Source organism: Saccopteryx leptura, chromosome 10 (genome assembly GCF_036850995.1).
Source record: "Saccopteryx leptura isolate mSacLep1 chromosome 10, mSacLep1_pri_phased_curated, whole genome shotgun sequence".
Lineage (NCBI taxonomy): Eukaryota > Metazoa > Chordata > Mammalia > Chiroptera > Emballonuridae > Saccopteryx > Saccopteryx leptura.
Genome location: NC_089512.1, coordinates 65,035,644 through 65,054,627, shown reverse-complemented (window position 1 = coordinate 65,054,627; position 18,984 = coordinate 65,035,644). Strand labels below are relative to the sequence as shown.

The 18,984-nt window shown below is 39.6% G+C and overlaps 1 long non-coding RNA gene across 1 annotated transcript in view; it reads right to left on the bottom strand.

Moving 5' to 3' along the window:
* Positions 1-320: 320 nt before the first annotated feature.
* The window catches only part of LOC136382062 (uncharacterized), a 29,661-nt gene continuing 10,997 nt past the window's right edge, over positions 321-18,984 (bottom strand). The window contains exons 2-4 of the long non-coding RNA XR_010747187.1: positions 2,652-3,078; positions 1,119-2,124; positions 321-1,015 (exon numbers count right to left, since the gene is read on the bottom strand). This is a non-coding gene — a long non-coding RNA (uncharacterized lncRNA). The remainder of the gene's footprint in view (positions 1,016-1,118; positions 2,125-2,651; positions 3,079-18,984) is intronic.

Genomic DNA, 18,984 nt, shown 5'->3' with positions numbered 1-18,984 from the left:
ACACAGGGGAACACTGCAGCTAACTAAACCTGCGCAGGGACTGCAGGTAACCCACACAGGGGAACACTGCAGCTAACTAAACCTGCGCAGCCAACAAACTGCGCAGGGACTGCAGCCCCCCAAACCTGCACAGGGACTGCAGCCCCGAGCTTCTAATATGGCTCCTTTTTATAGGGTGGCTATCTAGGATGAGCAAGCATCATACAGAAGCTGATGTGGCTGTTAGTCATTGGCTAGGGAGGTCGTGCGCAGTTACAGGGGGGGTATTGCTCAGTGGAGAATTTCAAACATAAACTTCTGATAAGGGTCTCTAACTCAATGCAGGATGTTGCTGAACTCTTTGTTCTCAGTGTCACAGGGACCTTGTACACTCTTGGCAGCCCCAGCATGTCAGTACTCCCTGAATCTAACATTCCCCCATCTCTTTTGGGCATAAATCAAATCCTTGATTCTTCATCAGTGGGGAGAATGGTATAAGGCTGGGGCTCATGAGAATTTTCTACTTTAGCTGTAGTTATAAGCTAATTGGGTCAGGGGTCCTCCCTAGTATGTGCTGGCACGCTGATAGTGTGCCCTTAGTACTACAAGCTTTACGGACTAATTTCTTTCTGCCTTGCATTTTTCTTCTCTGTACTAACTTCTTACAACTTGCACAAACCTTCTGCAACTTACACAAACCTTCTGCAACTTACACAAACCTTCAACTTTTATGCACTTTCTTATCTAGAAATAACTGGCCTTCATAACAACTTGCTTTTTCCTTTCCTTTTCAAAAGTACCTCTACACCTTATACTTTCTATTATCAAAACTATACAATTCCTTTCTAATTTATAAGAATTCTTATTTCCCAAAAACCTTAACCTTCAGCAAAGACTAAGTTAGTACTAAGTAATCCTCTTTTAAAGATTGCTTTTTGGAGGTGTCCTTTTCATAAGTAGCCTATTGGACACATGACCAATATTCACAGATTATTCTATAGTGGTAGCTATGAGCACATACATAACTTTCATTTACCTTGTAGCTTCTCTTTCAGCCAAAAGACTTACACCCCCTTTCTGTATAACTCATAGCAGTACATGCATCAAACCTTAAGATGACTTACTTGGCTTTCCTTTACCTTAGTTTCCCTCCTTCCCCAAAGTCTCCATGCGTGGACCAGTTAACTTCTGGTTTGTGGCTGAAGCAGGGCATGCTGTCCTTCTCAGGGTCAGCTTACAAGGGTTGGCAGGGTCAGTCTTCGCTGTCCACAAAGGTGTCTCTGCTGGGAACGCAAGCTTCAGCCGGCTGCGGTGGACCCAGGCGGGTATGCCTTCTGCCTTGGCAGTAGTGGGAGTTGTCAGGATCATGGTGTCTGGACCTGTCTATGTGGGAGTCAGTCCTTGGGTGGTGTACTGCTAGAAGTGCCTCTTGGACAGTCTTTGAACAGTTTGCTGAGTAACCTATAAAACCTGCAAGTACTTAGGGAAAGGGTGTTACATTTCTACACCTTGCAGTTAGAGTTTAAGTCCTAGTGACTACTGCTTCTAGCTGGAATTAGCAGCAGGTCCCAGCCTATAATAGGCATGGGGCATTGAGATAAGAGAAATAAAGGATACACTAAACATAAAGCAATAAAACCAGACTGTCAATACCCACAGTAGAGATCTTTGAGGGATAAATAAAACTTAAATATTCAAGCAAGGCATAGTAGATGGCCCTTGTGTTATTAGCTTATCTGCTACTTGGAAGAAATACCTTAGGCTCGTGAACGATGTCCTTAGGCCTTCAGTGGCAATTCCCAGCGCGCTGGGCAAGGTCAGGTCACAGGTAGCTGGAGCAGGGCTAGAAGAGACTGAACCCTCCCTCCATGGAGCAAGGGGGCAGCTTACCTTCTCATGTCCCTCTTTCCACAGCACAGGTGTGTCAACCGGTGGGACCGGGAAGCCTGGCAGGCTTCAGTTCAATGACCTTTCTTTCCACTCTGGAGCAGGACCTTGATGACATGCTATGAAGCGCCTTAGGGCGCTGGAGCCAAAAGTTGGTATTTCCTGACTTCTTTTGGGCCTTATTTGCCTTTTCTGTTACTTCCTTGGTCATTATAGACCTTAAAAGCCATGCTCAGAAGATCTCACTGAGGGGCTTGACTAAGAGAGCAAAATTGGGAATACAACAACAGATAACCTCTAGCTTACTGCACTGTTATCTTTTGCCTGACTAAGCAGTGGCTCAGCCCTTGAGCCGGTGCCCAAAGAGGAGGGGCAAGTGCCTGAAACTGTGAGGGGAGCCTGCCACTTCTCCTGCAGCCAGCTGCAGCCTGGCTGCCTTTTCTTTCTCTACCTCTGCTGCTATGCTGGGCTGCATACTGACCATGCCACCTGCCTGCAGGTGGGTGCTGGTGATAGTACGCTAGACTCTCTATGTTATCTATGGGTCTAGCAATCCTTGGTTTGGCCAGTCTGCTCTTAAGTTGGCCATTCTAGTAGCAGACAAACAAACAAATATGCACACAAAACAAACAAAATTTCTAAACCAAAACCAAAGGGAGAAGGCAGTGTCCTGCGTTCCCCGACTGACCAGGTGGGGAGTAATCAGGTGGCGTCCCGCCTGCTCCACTACACCCTTTTCTAACCAGAGCTCTGTTTCCAAATATTCAAAGAGGAAGCTTATTTACTAAACAGTCTCAAGACTCCAAAGGTTTCAAATCAGCCAAATTCAGTTTCCAAATGGCAACTGCCAGAGGCTGGCCAGCTACCAACGTCTGCTGCAGCCCACTCCGTGAGGAGGGGTCTTACATGGCCAATCTCGCTGGGGGCCTCCATCTGTTACATCCTGGCAAGATAGGCCACAGCAGACACAAAGTAAATTTTACAAGTTTTATTGCAGACCTGCACAGGGACTGCAGGCAACCCATACAAGGGAGCACTGCAGCCCCCCCAAACCTGCGCAGGGGATGCAGGTAACCCACACAGGGGAACACTGCAGCTAACTAAACCTGCACAGGGACTGCAGGTAACCCACACAGGGGAACACTGCAGCTAACTAAACCTGCACAGGGACTGCAGGTAACCCACACAGGGGAACACTGCAGCTAACTAAACCTGCGCAGCCAACAAACTGCGCAGGGACTGCAGCCCCCCAAACCTGCACAGGGACTGCAGCCCCGAGCTTCTAATATGGCTCCTTTTTATAGGGTGGCTATCTAGGATGAGCAAGCATCATACAGAAGCTGATGTGGCTGTTAGTCATTGGCTAGGGAGGTCGTGCGCAGTTACAGGGGGGGTATTGCTCAGTGGAGAATTTCAAACATAAACTTCTGATAAGGGTCTCTGACTCAATGCAGGATGTTGCTGAACTCTTTGTTCTCAGTGTCACAGGGACCTTGTACACTCTTGGCAGCCCCAGCATGTCAGTACTCCCTGAATCTAACAGTAAACAATCATAGTTCCAACATAGAGAATGGGTCATTTTCCCATTTAAAAGATGGGGCAGGAAATCAGAAAAACTAGTGTTCATCGTAAGAGAGCAGAGGTCGGACTTTTTTTCTGTATTTTGTACCATGTGTACAAACCATCCTTTTAATAAGCTGTATATATATTTTTAAATAACCTTATAAATTTGATGTAATTTGTACCTCAAACTACACAAAGAAAACTTTGTCCAGAGAATATTTACAAACTGTTTTCTTCTAATACCTAAGAATAAGGGTGGATTTCATATCTCTTTTATTTGGAAAGTTGTTTTAACTGTAAATACCTATGTAGTTAAAAAAAAGATGTTAATACTTTTCATAAACTATGTCAGTATAGAACCCTGACATGCAGTTATGACAAAGGATGTGGATGACATGTCTGATGAAATGACATCCAAACATCTCAGTGTACCAAATTTATGAGGAGTAAACAATGCAATTGTGATAATTGGTATTCTTCTTTAGAGGGGTGTGCATAAGCTATTTCTAGCAGAGGAGAAATAAGGAAAAATTGTGACCTATGTCTATTAACAATAAGACCCCTTTTAGTTGACTCATCCGATGTTAAAATAAAACAGCATCCATTTTGCAGTCAAGAGGATAATTAATGAGGCATTCATATCTAAATAAGGCCCTAGGGAATAAAATAACTGGCCTTGAATTTCAAAAGAAAAATGTGATTCTGACATAGTAGGCAGTTAGACAAGCATGGATGGAGCAGGTATGAAAGGTCCCCAGGGCAGAAAGCCTGGGTTCCTAGCAACACATAATTGTACGGTGGGACCACACCCCCAGGGTGATATTCTCTCCCCTAACTTATCACTGGTCATGTGGTTTAGACCCCCTGACCTTTCATATCTCTGGTCATGTGGTTCAGACCCTCCCCTGACCTTCCCTCCCCTGGCATGTCACTAGTCATGTGGTAGACCACCTTTGAGAACAAACTAGGGGGACAGAAGATAGTCTCATTTGACTCTCATACAAAGCTCTTGCATCACCACTCCCTTAAGCCTTAAGTCCTCAGGACAATTAGGTGCTGACCTGCATCAAATAGTCTTAGGAACTAAGCATCCGGTCTGTTGACCACAGTCAGAGTTTTGGTCAAACTAGACACAAGATCTAGGCCTTAGTTTCTGGGGCTTGAGGCCCAGAAAAACAGCAAAACCCAGCTGGGTGATACCAGAGGCAATGTCAGGAACAGCTGCAGTGGCTGATGATCCCCTCCTTTAGTGCTGACCAATCAGTAGAGACTATGACTCACTCTGAGAAAACACATCTGAAAGTTGATGAATACTCTATGGAGATCCTGCCCTGAGACTTCTAGATAAAAACATGTAGGATGAAGCACCCTACATGTGTTCTCTCTGGAGCACGCCTGCACCTTGCCCCATCTCTCCCCCCACCATAGGCATGTTCTCGCTCTCTCTGCCTTTCCTTCTCCTAAACTCCAAGGGCCCTTCCTTCTTTTGCCTCTGTAACCTGTTTCCTGAGTCCATGCAGCCCAGATGGCTCTCTTCTTCCCTGACTCACTCCTACCTCTGTAACTTTCTAAATAAACTTTTGTTTGCATGTGAGTCTTGGCTCTGAACTTTCTTAGCAACAACTCAAGGATCAAGGTTTAACATGCTGGTGCCATTTGCTGTTAACCTTCATATGTTGAAAGAACATCAAGTCAAAATCATCCCATTAATGTTTGATTTTGAGTTCTTGTTTTTTTTCTTCTGTATTTTTCTGAAGCCGGAAACGGGGAGAGACAGTCAGACAGACTCCCGCATGTGCCCGACCGGGATCCACCCGGCACGCCCACCAGGGGGCGACGCTCTGCCCCTCCGGGCGTCGCTCTGTTGCGACCAGAGCCACTCTAGCGCCTGGGGCAGAGGCCGAGGAGCCATCCCCAGCGCCCGGGCCATCTTTGCTCCAATGGAGCTTCGGCTGCGGGAGGGGAAGAGAGAGACAGAGAGGAAGGAGAGGGGGAGGGGTGGAAAAGCAGATGGGCGCCTCTCCTGTGTGCCCTGGCTGGGAATTGAACCCAGGATTTCTGCACGCCAGGCCGACGCTCTTGTTTGGCACTGAGCCAACCGGCCAGGGCGAGTTCTTGTTTTTAGATGATCTATAGCCCATGCCAAATGCATCTGTGGGTGTTATATCCACTATAATTACTACCTTTAGTAAGTAATAAGAAACAGGAATATTGTTACTTTTAATTACTTTGCTATACATTTTCCTTTAGACAAAATCAGATGTTTTGTAAATATGGGAGCCCTTCCAATACCTCCCATGGCTTTAAAGTGAATCTTTAGGTTGGTGAAATTTTCCCTTAGATTTCAGACATCAAAAAAGCTGTCTGAAATGAGGAAGAGATTTGAAAAAAAAAGTGCCAGCAGAATATAGTCAGACATCAAGTTTTGCAATCCTTACCTATCAATGTCAGGCACTAGCTTGGATGATCTTTAATGATGATGATAGTTAACATTTATTGCATGCCAACTACATGCTGAGTACTTTACCTGAATTGCCTTCTTTAATCCTTGTCACAAACCGTTGTGGTAGGAACTGTTGTTATAGACCCTAACCCCTGACATCACCACTAACACCACAATTTTACAGAAAGAGAAACCAAATACCTTTTACAGCTGATGCAGGCAGAATTCAAATCCCTGTCTGGTAATTCAAGAGTCTAAGTTTAAATAAACTCTGCTTCTATAGAATCATATGTGCCAAATTGGTATTGGAGGGATATTACACTATTATCAGCTCAGTTAATGAATACCACCTGACCAATGCACAATGGAGATTGACTGAGGTTGCTTCTCTTTTTTATTTTTATTTTTGTCAACAATTAGGACTTTTTATTTGTCACCATTAAATGTCTGAATTTTAAACGGATTTGTGGACTGGGGGCTCATATTTATTAGCTCATTCAATTTAGCATATGTTTCCCAGTAGCATTTACAGAACTTCTACCTATACCCTTAGGCAACATGAGTTTTCCCAATTCAAAATTTGTCTTCTTCAGCCTTGTGATTTTTCTGACAAAGACATCATGGAGAGAATAGATTGGCAAGACTTTTCTATGTCTTTTCCAATACTATCTGAAATCAATTTATTGACCACGTCTGTCAAGTCGTGTCTACACCTCTCAGGTCATGATTTCCATCATCTTCTGTATTTAGTGGACCTGTTGATGCTGAGCAAAAGAAGTCATCTGAAACTAATTGTAGCATTTGTAAAACCAACACAGAATAGATGGAGCAAACAACCATTGGTAGTTTTGACACCAACATGAGCTTCAATCATAGTCTGCCATTTTTAGTCCATGGAGCACTTTTTATCACAGTAAGAATCATGCCAAGGAAGTTAGTCAGACAGTTTTGCCTTGAACATCCTCAGAAATTAGCTCAAATTTTCTTAATGCAAAGTTCATAATTCTGCAGATCAGTGAAGCTCGCTTAAAAACATGGCCCTTGAGACCATCAGATGTGATTTTGGTTCCTTGAGTTCTTGTAACTAGTGTTTTTTTAATATTATTTTTGTTTATTTTTATTTTTAATTGATTGTCTTGACGTGGCTTTAAGTGCCTCACTCAATATAGCCCCATCAACCTCCCCCATCGTGTCTTCCAGTCTCCTTCCATTCCCATCTCACCTCCTGGCTCCCCTCCACCTCCCTCCCTCCCCACTTTCCTTCTGGGACCTGCTACTGTGTTGTCTGTATCTATGTGTTGTGTATATATAATTTGGCTACCCCTCAATATTCTTTAATCCTGTCCTCTAACAGCTGTCTATCTGTTCCCTGTGACCCTGCCTCTCTACTTTGTTCTTCAGTTTATTGTTTTCATTAGATGCCATGTTTAAGTGAGATCATATGGTATTTGTCCTTCTCTGCCTGACTTATTTTCTGTAGCATAATAATCTCCAAGTCCATCCATGCCATTATAAAAGGTAAGATTTCTTCTTTTTCACAGCCACATAGTATTCCATTGTGTAAATATACCACACTTTTTTTATCCACTTGTACACTGACAGACACTTGGACTGTTTTCAGATCTTGGCTATTGTATACAATGCTGTAATAAACATGGGGGTACATATCTTCTTTTGAACTAGTGTTTTGGGATTCTTAGGATATATTCTTTTTTTAATTTTTTAAAAATTAATTTTAATGCAGTGATATTGATAAGTCAGGGTAACTATGTTCAGAGAAAACATCTCCAGATTATTTTGATATTTGATTATGTTGCATACCCCTCACCCAAAGTCAAATTGTCTTCTGTCACCTTCTATCTGGTTTTCTTTGTGCCCCACCCCTCTGCCACCCTCTCTCTCTTCTTTCTCACCCTCTCCCCTCCACCCCGTTACCATCACATTCTTGCCCATGTCTCTGAGTCTCATTTTTATGTCCCATCTATGTATGGATTCATATAGTTCTTAGTTTTTTCGGACTTACTTATTTCACTCCGTACAATGCTATCAAGGTCCATCCATGTTATTGTAAATGATCCGATGTCATCATTTCTTATGGCTGAGTAGTATTCCATAGTATATATGTACCAAAACTTTTTAATCCAGTAGTCTACTGACGGACACTCGGGTTGTTTCCAGATCTTCACTATTGTGAACAATGCTGTCATTAACATGGGGGTGCATTTCTTCTTTTCAAACAGTGCTATGGTTTTCTTAGGGTATATTCCTAAAAGTGGGATAGCTGAGTCAAAAGGCAGTTCAATTTTTAATTTTTTGAGGAATCTCCATACTGTTTTCCACAGTGGCTGCACCAGTCTGCATTCTCACCAGCAGTGCAGAAGGGTTCCCTTTTCTCCACATCCTCGCCAGCACTTATTCTGTGTTGTATTGTTAATGAGCACCATTCTGACTGGTGTGAGGTGATATCTCATTGTGGTTTTAATTTGCATTTCTTTAATGATTAGTGATGTTGAGAATTTTTTCATATGCCTATTGGTCATCTGTATGTCTTCTTTGGAGAAGTGTCTATTCATTTCTTTTGCCCATTTTTTGATTGGATTGTTTGTCTTCCTGACGTTGAGATTTACAAGATCTTTATAAATTTTGGTTATTAACCCCTTATCAGATGTACTGTCAAATATGTTCTCCCATTGTGTAGTTTGTCTTTTTATTCCATTCTTACTGTCTTTAGCTGTGCAAAACTCTTTAGTTTAATATAGTCCCATTGGTTTATCCTGTCTTTTATTTCACTAGCCCATGGAGATAAATCAACATATATATTGCTGCCAGAGATGTCGGAGAGCTTACTGCCTATGTTTTCTTCTAAGATGCTTATGGTTTCATGGCTTACATTTAAGTCTTTTATCCATTTTGAGTTTATTTTTGTGAATGGTGTAAGTTGGTGGTCTAGTTTCATTTTTTGCAGGTAGCTGTCCAATTTTCCCAACACCATTTGTTAAAGAGACTGTCTTTACTCCATTGTATGCTCTTACCTCCTTTGTCAAATATCAGTTGTCCATAGAGCTGTGGGTTTATTTCTGAGTTCTTTCCATTGATCTATATGCCTGTTCTTATGGCAGTACCAGGCTATTTTGAGTACAATGGCCTTGTAGTATAACTTGGTATCAACAAGTGTGATACCTCCCACTTTATTCTTCTTTTTTAAGATTGCTGAGGCTATTCGTGTTCTTTTTTGGTTCCATATAAATTTTTGGAATATGTGATCTATATCTTTAAAGTATGTCATTGGTATTTTAATTGGTATTGCATTGAATTTATGAATTGCTTTGGGTAATATAGACATTTTAATGATGTTAATTCTTCCTAACCATGAGCACGGTATATGCTTCCACTTGTTTGTATCTTCCTTGATTTCTTTTATCAATGTTTTATAATTTTCCGAGTACAAGTCTTTAATCTCCTTGGTTAAATTTACTCCTAGGTACTTTATTTTTTTGGTTGTAATACTGAAAGTGATTGTTCCCTTAATTTCTCTTTCTGACTGTTCATTGTTGGTGTATAAAAATGCCTCTGATTTCTGAGTATTAATTTTATATTATATCCTGCCACTTTGCTGAATTCATTTATCAGGTCCAGTAGTTTTTTTGACTGAGACTTTAGTGTTTTTTTTTAATATAATATCATATCATCTGCAAATAATGATAGTTTTACTTCTTCTTCTCAACTTGAATGCCTTTTGTTTCTTCTTCTTGTCTGATTGCTGTGGCTAGGACTTTGAGAGCTATGTTGACTAAGAGTGGTGAAAGGGGGCATCCCTGCCTTGTTCCTGATCTTAAGGGGATTGCTTCTAATTTTTGCCCATTGAGTATGATGTTGGCTGTGGGTTTGTCGTAGATGGCTTTTTATCATGTTGAGGTATGTTCCCTGTATTCCCACTTTGCTGAGAGTTTTGATCATAAATGGGTGCTGGATTTTATCAAATGCTTTTTCTGCATCTATTGAAATTATCATGTGATTTTTCTCCTTCCTTTTGTTTATGTGATGAATCACATTGATTGATTTGCAAATATTGTACCAGCCTTGCTTCCCTAGAATAAATCCCACTTGATCATGGTGTATGATTTTTTCTATATATTGTTAGATCCTGTTTGCTAATATTTTGTTGAGGATTTTAGCATCTAAATTCATCAGGGGTATTGGCCTATAATTTTCTTTCTTTGTGTTGTCTTTGCCTGGTTTTGGAATCAGAATTATGCTCACCTCATAAGAGGAGCTTGGAAGTCTTCCTTCCTCTTGAATTTTTTGGAATAGCTTGAGAAGGATAGGAGTTAGTTCTTCTTTGAATATTTGGTAGAATTCACTTGTGAAGCCGTCAGGCCCAGGGTTTGTTTTTTGTTGTTGGGAGTGTTTTGATATTTGTTTTGATCTCGATTGTTGTAATCAGTCTGTTAGGTTTTCTGGCACTTCCAGATTGATTTTTGGAAGATTGTATATTTCAAGGAATTTATCCACTTCATCTAGGTTGTCTAGTTTTTTGGCATACAGATCTTCATAGTATTTTCTTACAATCCTTTGTATTTATGTTGTGTCAGTTGTTATTTCTCCACTCTCATTTCTAATTTTATTTATTTGAGTCCTCTCTCTTTTTTTCTTGGTGAGTCTCCTTAAAGATTCATCGATCTTGTTTATCTTTTCAAAGAACCAGCTCCTAGTTTCATTGAACCTCTGTATTGTTTCCTTAGCCTCTATGTCATTTATTTCTGCTCTGATCTTTATTATTTCCTTCCTTCTACTACATTTGTGCTTTACTTGCTGTTCTTTTTCTAGTTATTTTGATGCAGGGTTGTTTATTTGAGCTTTTTCTAGCTCCTTAAAGTGTGCCTGTAATGCTATGAACTTCCCTGTCAGTACTGCTTTTGCTGTGTCCCATAAATTTTGAGTTCAGTGTGCTCTTTATCATTCGTTTCTAGGAATTTTTTTTATTTCTTCTTTGATTTCATTCTTAATCCATTCGTGATTTAACAACATGTTATTTAATTTCCATGTGTTTGAGAATTTTTGAGTGTTTCTATTGTGGTTGATTTCTAGTTTCATGCCATTGTGATCAGAGAAAGTGTTTGATATGATTTCAATCTTCTTAAATTTGTTGAGACCACTTTTGTGCCCTAACATGTGATTATCCTAGGGAATGTACCATGAGCACTTGAAAATAATGTATATTCTGCTGCTTTAGGGTGAAAGGTTCTGAAGATATCTATTAAATCCATTTGATCTAGTGTTTTCTTTAAGTCTTCTGTTTCTTTGTTAATTTTCTTTCTTGAGAATCTATCTAGTGATGTTAGTGGGGTATTTTAGTCCCCTACTATTATAGTATTGCTGTTGATCTTGCCCTTTATATCTATCAAAGTCTGCTTTATGTATTTAGGTGCTCCTATATTAGGTGCGTAGTTATTTATAATAGTTATATCTTTATGTTGGATTGCTCCCTTTATCATTATGTGGTGGCCCTCTTTAACTCTTACTATATCCTTTGTTTTAAAGTCCATTTTGTCTGAAATAAGTATTGCTACCCCAGCTTTTTTTTTCAATTCCATTTGCATGAAATGTTTTTTTCCATCCTTTTACCTTCAGTCTATGTGCATCTTTTGTTTTAAGGTGTGTCTCTTGTAGACAGCATATGTACAGGTCCTGTTTTCTTATCCATGCAACTACCTTATGTCTTTTGATTGGATCATTTAACCATTTACATTTCAGGTTATTATTGATATGTAGTTGTTTATTGCCATTTTATTCTTTAAAGCTGTATTCCTCTTTTGCTATATTCTTTTCTCACTTTGATCTGTTTACAACAGGCCCCTTAACATTTCCTGCAGCATTGGTTTGGTTTTAATGAATTCCTTGAGTTTTTTTTGTCTGGGATGCTTTTTATTTCTCCTTCAATTTTAAATGATAGCCTTGCTGGATAAAGTAGTCTTGGTTGTAGGCTCTTGTTCTGCATTACTTTGAATATTTCTTGCCATTCCCTTCTGGCCTCAAGTGTTTCTGTTGAGAAGTCTGATGTCATCCTTATGGGGGCTACTTTGTAGGTGATAGCCTTTTTTTCTCTAGCAGCTTTTAATATTTTCTTTTTATCACTTCGCTTTGGTATTTTAATTATGATGTGTCTTTGTGTAGGTTTCTTTGCATTTCTCTTAATGGAGTTCTCTGTGCTTCTTGAACTTGTGAGAGTTTCTCCTGCATTAATTTAGGGAAGTTTTCAGCTATGATATGATTGAACAAAGTCTCTATCCCTTGTTCTTTTTCTTCTTCTTCAGGAATTTCTATGATGCTGATGTTATTTCTCTTCATGTTGTCACAGAGCTCTGTAAGAGTTTCCTCAGACTTTTTTGAGTCTCTTTTCTTTTTTCTTCTCTGCTTCCATGCCTTCATTTAATTTGTCCTCCAATTCGCTGATTCGATCATCAGCTCTATCCATCCTGTTTTTTTTGTTTGTTTTTTTTGTATTTTTATGAAGCTGGAAACAGGGAGGCAGTCAGACAGACTCCCGCATGCGCCCAACTGGGATCCACCCGGCACACCCACCAGGGGGCGATGCTCTGCCCATCCGGGGCATCGCTCTGTCGTGACCAGAGCCACTCTAGCGCCTGGTGCAGAGGCCAAGGAGCCATCCCCAGTGCCCGGGCCATCTTTACTCCAATGGAGCCTTGGCTGCAGGAGGGGAAGAAAGAGACAAAGAGGAAGGAGAGAGGGAAGGGTGGAGAAGCAGATGGGCGCCTCTCCTGTTTGCCCTGGCCGGGAATCGAACCCAGGACTTCCGCACGCCAGGCCGACGCTCTCCATCCTGTTTTTAATTCCTTCTATTATGGTCTTCATTTCTGATATTGTATTTGTCATCTCCAACTGATTCTTTTTTAATATTTCAATATCCTTTTTTATACTTGCCATTTCTTTATTTAGGTGTTTGTAATGACCATCCATTGTTGTTCTAAGATCCCTAAGCATTTTACAATCATTATTTTGAACTCTGCATTAGAAAGTTTGGTTATTTCCATATCACTCAGTTTATTTCCTGGAGGTTTCTTTTGTGGTTTCATTTGGATTGCACTTGTCTTCTCATTATGTCTTTGTGTTTGGGTGTTTTATTTGTAGAGCTGGTTGAGTCTAGGCTTGGTGTTGTCTGCCTTCAGTTTTTAATTGTGTTATTTCCAGGTCTTCTTGGGTTGGCATCAGCTATTATTTGCAATCCACTTTTGGATTTGGGCCACTTTGAAATCTTGATTTGTTTGTTTTCTTAACAGGTGATAGTCTTGTTTACTGATCTCAGCAAGGGGGCTTATTTGAAACTGTATCCAGGATGCAGTGGGTGTAACTTGAGAATCTGAAGTCCTCTTCTGCTAGTTACTTTCTCAGGGGGGGGGCAGGGTGTTTTGTCAGCTTCAATAGGGGGAGGTGTATCTCAGATCTCCATGGAGACCTGAGTTACTGCCCCTCCTCCCCACTTCTTATTTTCAGCTGTGCCTTGTTGCGCTGATTGGAGCTGGAGAGATGTCTGGAGATCTGTGACCCGGAAGCACTTTAGTCTTTTGTTTAGTAGAAGGATCGGCCCCTCCTCCAGCTATGGCTGCTTCCAGCACTGGATGAGTCAGCGTTTCAGGTCTTCCCCAGCATTCCTCTGCCCCTCACCATGTGCCTCTCTCTCTCCCCTTACTTTTTGGAATACAAGCTGGCCCTTTCAACATACTTCGTTTCCTGGTAGCCCGGCAAGTGGCTGTGAGCAGTATTTACTGCTCTTTTCTTTTGTTTGTTGTGGCTTCTTCTTTGCTCCTTGGTTTTTGAGAGCTATTCTTGCAATCCAAAGTTGGTTTTTCATGCTGATTGTTCCTAAATTAGTTTGTAATCCAGTCCAGTGGTGTGAGCTGGGAGTCTGTGTGTCTGCCTACTCCACTGCCATCTTAATAGTCTCTTCTTAGGATATATTCTTAAAGTGGTATAGCTGGTTATTAGGCAGTTCTATTTTTAATTTTTTGAGGAAATGCCATACTGTTTTCCACAGTGGCTGCATGAGTCTGCATTCCCACCAGCAGTGCACAAGGGTTTCCTTTCCTCCACATCCTTGCCAGCACTTGTTGTTGATTTGTTAATGAAAGTCATTCTGGCATGTATGAGGTAATATCTCATTGTGGTTTAGTTTGCATTTCTCTGATAATTAGTGACATTGAGCATTTTTTCATCTGCTTATTGGCCATCTGTATGTCCTCTTTGGAGAAGTGTTTATTGAGATCTTTTGCTCATTTTTTATTGGCTTGTTTACCTTCTTGGTGTTGAGTTTTAGAAGTTCTGTATAGCCTGACCAGGTGGTGGCACAGTGCATAGAGCATGGCCTGGGACACTGAACACTCACATTCAAAACCCTGAGCTCACTGGCTTGAGCGTGGGTTCATCAGGCTTGAGAGCAGTGTTATGAGCTTGAGTGTGGGATTATAGACGTGATCCCATGGTCACTGGCTTGAGGCCAAAGGCCACTGGCTTGAAGCCCAAGGTCACTAGCTTGAGTCCAATGTCACTGGTTTGAGCAAGGGATCACTGGCTCACCTGAAGCCCCACCACACCATCAAAACATGTATGAGAAAGCAAACTATGAAAAACTAAGGCACCACAACTATGAGTTGATGCTTTTTAACTCCCTTCCTGTCTATCCCTCCCTCTTTCTTTCTCTCTCTCTCTCTAAAAAAAAATAATTTTCTTTATAAATTTTGGTTATAAACCCTTTATCATACATATTGGGAAATATGTTCTTCCATTGAGTGGGTTAGTCTTTTTGTTTTGCTAATAGTGTATTTTGCTGTGCAAAAGCTTTTAGTTTGATACAGTCCCATTTCTTTATTTTCTCCTTTATTTCACTTGCCCACAGAGATATTTCAGCAAAAATATTGCAATGAGCCTGACCAGGCGGTGGCGCAGTGGATAGAGCATCAGACTGGGATGCAGAGGACCCGGGTTCAAAACCCCGAGGTTGCCAGCTTGAGTTCATCTGGTTTGAGCAAAAGCCCACCAGCTTAAACCCAAGGTCGCTGGCTCCAGCAAGGGGTTACTCGGTCTGCTGAAGGCCCGCGGTCAAGGCACATATGAGAAAGCAATCAATGAACAACTAAGGTGTTGCAACGCGCAATGAAAAACTAATGATTGATGCTTCTCATCTCTCTCCGTTCCTGTCTGTCTGTCCCTGTCTATCCCTCTCTCTGACTCACTCTCTGTCTCTGTAAAAAATAAATAAATTAAAAAAAAAATTCTGTAAAAAAAAAAATATTGCAATGAGATGTCTGAGAGTCATGGTTTCATGACTTACATCTGTATTTTATCTATTTTTAGTTTTCTTATTTTGTGAATGGTGTAAGTGGGTGGTCTAGATTCATTTATTTTGCATGTACCTCTCAATTTTCCAATGTCATTTATTAAAGAGACTATCTTTATTTTATTGTATACTCTTACCTCCTTTGTCAAATATAAATTGAACATAAAAGTGTGGTTTTATTTCTGGGTTCCTGTTCCACTGATCTGTATGCCTGTTCTTATACAATGGCCTTATAGTATAACTTGATATTAGGAAGTGTGATACCTCCCCCTTTGTTCTCCATTTTAAAGATTGCAGAGGCTATTCAAGTTCTTTTTGGTTCAATATAAATTTTTGAACTATTTGTTTTAGATCTGGTATTTTAATAGGAATTAATTTGAACTATAGATTGCTTTGGGTAGTATAGACATTTTAATAATGTTAATTCTTCCTATCCATGAACATGGTATATGCTTCCAGTTGCTTGTATTTTCCATGGTTTCTTTTTTCAATGTCTTATAACTTTTTAAGTATAATAAGTTTTTACCTCTTTGGTTAAATTTATTTCTAGGTATTTTATTTTGTTGTTGTTGCAATAGTAAATGGGATTATTTGCCTAATTTATCTTTCTGACAGCTTACTATTGGTGTATAAAAATGCCACTAATTTCTGATTATTCATTTTACATCCTGCCACCTTGCTGAATTTATTTATCAGTTCTAGTAGTTTTTAGCTGAGACTTTAGGGTTTTCTATGTATAGTATTATGTCACCAGCAAATAATGACAGTTTTACTTCTTCTTTTCCAACTTAGATACTTTTTATTTCTTTTTCTTGACTAATTTCTGTGACCTGAAATTTCAGTACTATGTTGAATAAGAATCGTGAAAGGGAACACCCCGTCTTGTTCCTGATCATAAAGAAATTGCTTTTAATTTTTGCCCATGGAGTATAATGTTGGCTGTTGGTTTGTCATTGATGGCCTTATTATGTTGAGATATGTCCCCTGTATTTCCACTTTGCTGAGAATTTGGATCATAAATGGGTGCTAGATTGTATCAAATGCTTTCCCTGCATTTATTGATATAATTGTGTAATTTTTATTCTTCATTTTGTTAATGTAATGAATAATGTTTATTGACTTGTGAATATTGTCACAAGTCACCAGCCTTGCCTCCCCAGAATAAATCCCACTTGATGATGGTGTATTATCTTTTTAATGTATTGCTGGATCCAGTTTGCTAATATTTTGTTGAGAATTTTAGCATCTATGTTCATCAGGGATATTAGCCTATAGTTTCCTTTCTTTGTAGTGTCTGTACCTGTTTTTGGAATTAGGATCATGCTGGCCTATAAAATAAGCTTGGAAGTCTTCCCTTTTCTTGAATTTTGGGAATAGCTTAAGAGGATGGGTTTTAGGTCTTCATAGGTTTTGGGTTGTTGTATGTTCATTCTCATTTGTTTCAAGGAATATTTTATTTTTTTTATCTCATTGTTAATACATTTGTTATTTAATAACATGTTATTTAGCTTCCAAGTGTTTGAGTATTTTTCAAATTTTCTATTGTAGTTGATTTTTAGCTTCATGACATTGTGGTAAGAAAAACTGCTTGATATAATTTCAATCTTATTAAATTTATTGAGAGTTGCAATGATATTAGAGAAATGGTGGCATGAGAGATATTCTTGATCTCTCCCCTTGAATTTTCAACAAATTGAATGACTAAAATGCAGTGAAGGAACCCTAGTTGGGCTCACGGGCATGTCTGAATGATCCATGTACCAAATGAACTGAAGGTGGGACTGACTGAAAAGGTAGTTGGAATGTAAAACACACTTATAGTCAGTGCTGGAGAGAAGCCTGGAGTGACTTTTTAATTTTTTTTGTTTGTTTTTGGGGTTTTTTTTAGGGGGGGTTTGTCTGCTGGAGCTATGGAGAGGGGAGAATTCCAGAGTGACCAAGTCTCCTTCTTCTGGGAGGAGCTGAAAGATTCAGGGGCAAAGGGGAAGATACTAAACCAAAGCAGCGGCAGACCAAGGAGTCAAGGCCAGTATTCTCACAGTCTGTTCACAGCATGCACTTGGAACAAAGACAGAGAAAACCAATTTCAAGCCACCCAGCCACCTAGATCCTATCTCCCTCCCTCATGGTTACAGAGAGTGGCAGAGACAGACACTGCAGCTAACTCTCCAGAGCCAATCTCTCTCATGAAGAATAGAGGTGCTCAGAATCCGGTCCCCTGGTCTCTTGAGATGTGTGGAAGAAGACCCAAAGGCCTGAGATCACCATTGCTAAACCCATAAAATCATAAAGCCATAAAGTCACAAATCCCTCACAACATGCTCCCTCACCAATGAGATCGCAGCCCCACCAACATCATTGCAACAGCAACATCCCAGTGGAGGACAGCCAAGAAACTTCACAGAGCTAAAACTTGTAATTCAGTGACACCCACTGGAAGAAAACAATAACCTCTTAAAACTGAAATGTATTTTTTATTTTTTTCCTTTTTCTTTTTAAATCTTTTTCCCTTTTGAATTTTATGTTTTTTAATTTTTATATTTTCTTATTATTATATTGTTGGTATTTTGTTTGTTTTTGATTATTTTGATTTTTGATTTTTATTTTCTGTGGTTTTTCTTTGTTAATAGTCATTATTTTTAAATTTTTTATTGTATTTTTTAATATTTATTTTTTATTCTTTTGGTTGCTTTTTGTTAGAGTTCTTAATGATACCACTCTTAAATGCCATCAAGGGAGAAGAAATTGAATACCATGGCTACACAAGATAGAGATATAATTTAAAAAGACAATAAAAAATCTCCAGAAGAAAATGTTAATCACATGGAAACCTTGGAGTGAAATGAGAGAGAATTCAAACTTGAAGTTCTGAAAATACTCAATGAGATGTGAAAAAATATTGATAAGCAAGTTAATTACCTCAAATAACAAACTAATGACCAAAATGAATACTTCACCAAGGATTAAAACTTAAAAAAAGAATCAAACAGAGAAGAATAACTCAGTACATGAAATGAAAACTGAGGTAGCAAGTTTAGTTAATAGAACAAGCCAGATAAAGGAGAGTATCAGTGACATTGAAGACAAGCAACTAGAGATGCTACAGAGAAAATAAGAGAGTCTCACAAACTTAAAAAACTGAGAGTGCTCTACAAGAATTGTCTGACTCCATCAGAAAGAGCAGTATAATAATGGATATATCAGAAGAAGAATATAGGGAGAAGGGAATGGAGAGTTTATTCAAACAAATAATGGATGAGAATTTCCCAAGCCTGTGGAAAGGGTTAGAGCCTTAAATCCAAGAAGCAAACTGAATGCTGAGTTACCTGAACCCAAACAGACATTCGCTAAGGCACATTGTAATAAAATTGTCAAAGAAATCAATGACAAAGAGAGAATCCTTAAGGCAGCTAGGGAAATGTAGTACATAACATGTAATGGAACCCATTAGGTTATCATCAGACTTCTCAGCAGAAACTCTACAAGCCAGAAGAGAGTGGGCCCAAACAGTCAAAGAACTGAAAGAGAGGAATTACCAGCCAAGAATACTATATCCATCAAAGTTATCCTTCAAATATAAAATAGAAGTAAAAACAAACCAGTAGCAATCTAGGTTTTTATTATGACAGCAACAATTTGACAGTTGTATAAAAAGTTGTAGAAAAATCTGTGGTTGTAAATTTGCTTTTTACTTGGTAGTCTTAAATATGCTTTCTGTGCTTGACCTGTGGTGGCACAGTGGATAAAGCATCAACCTAGA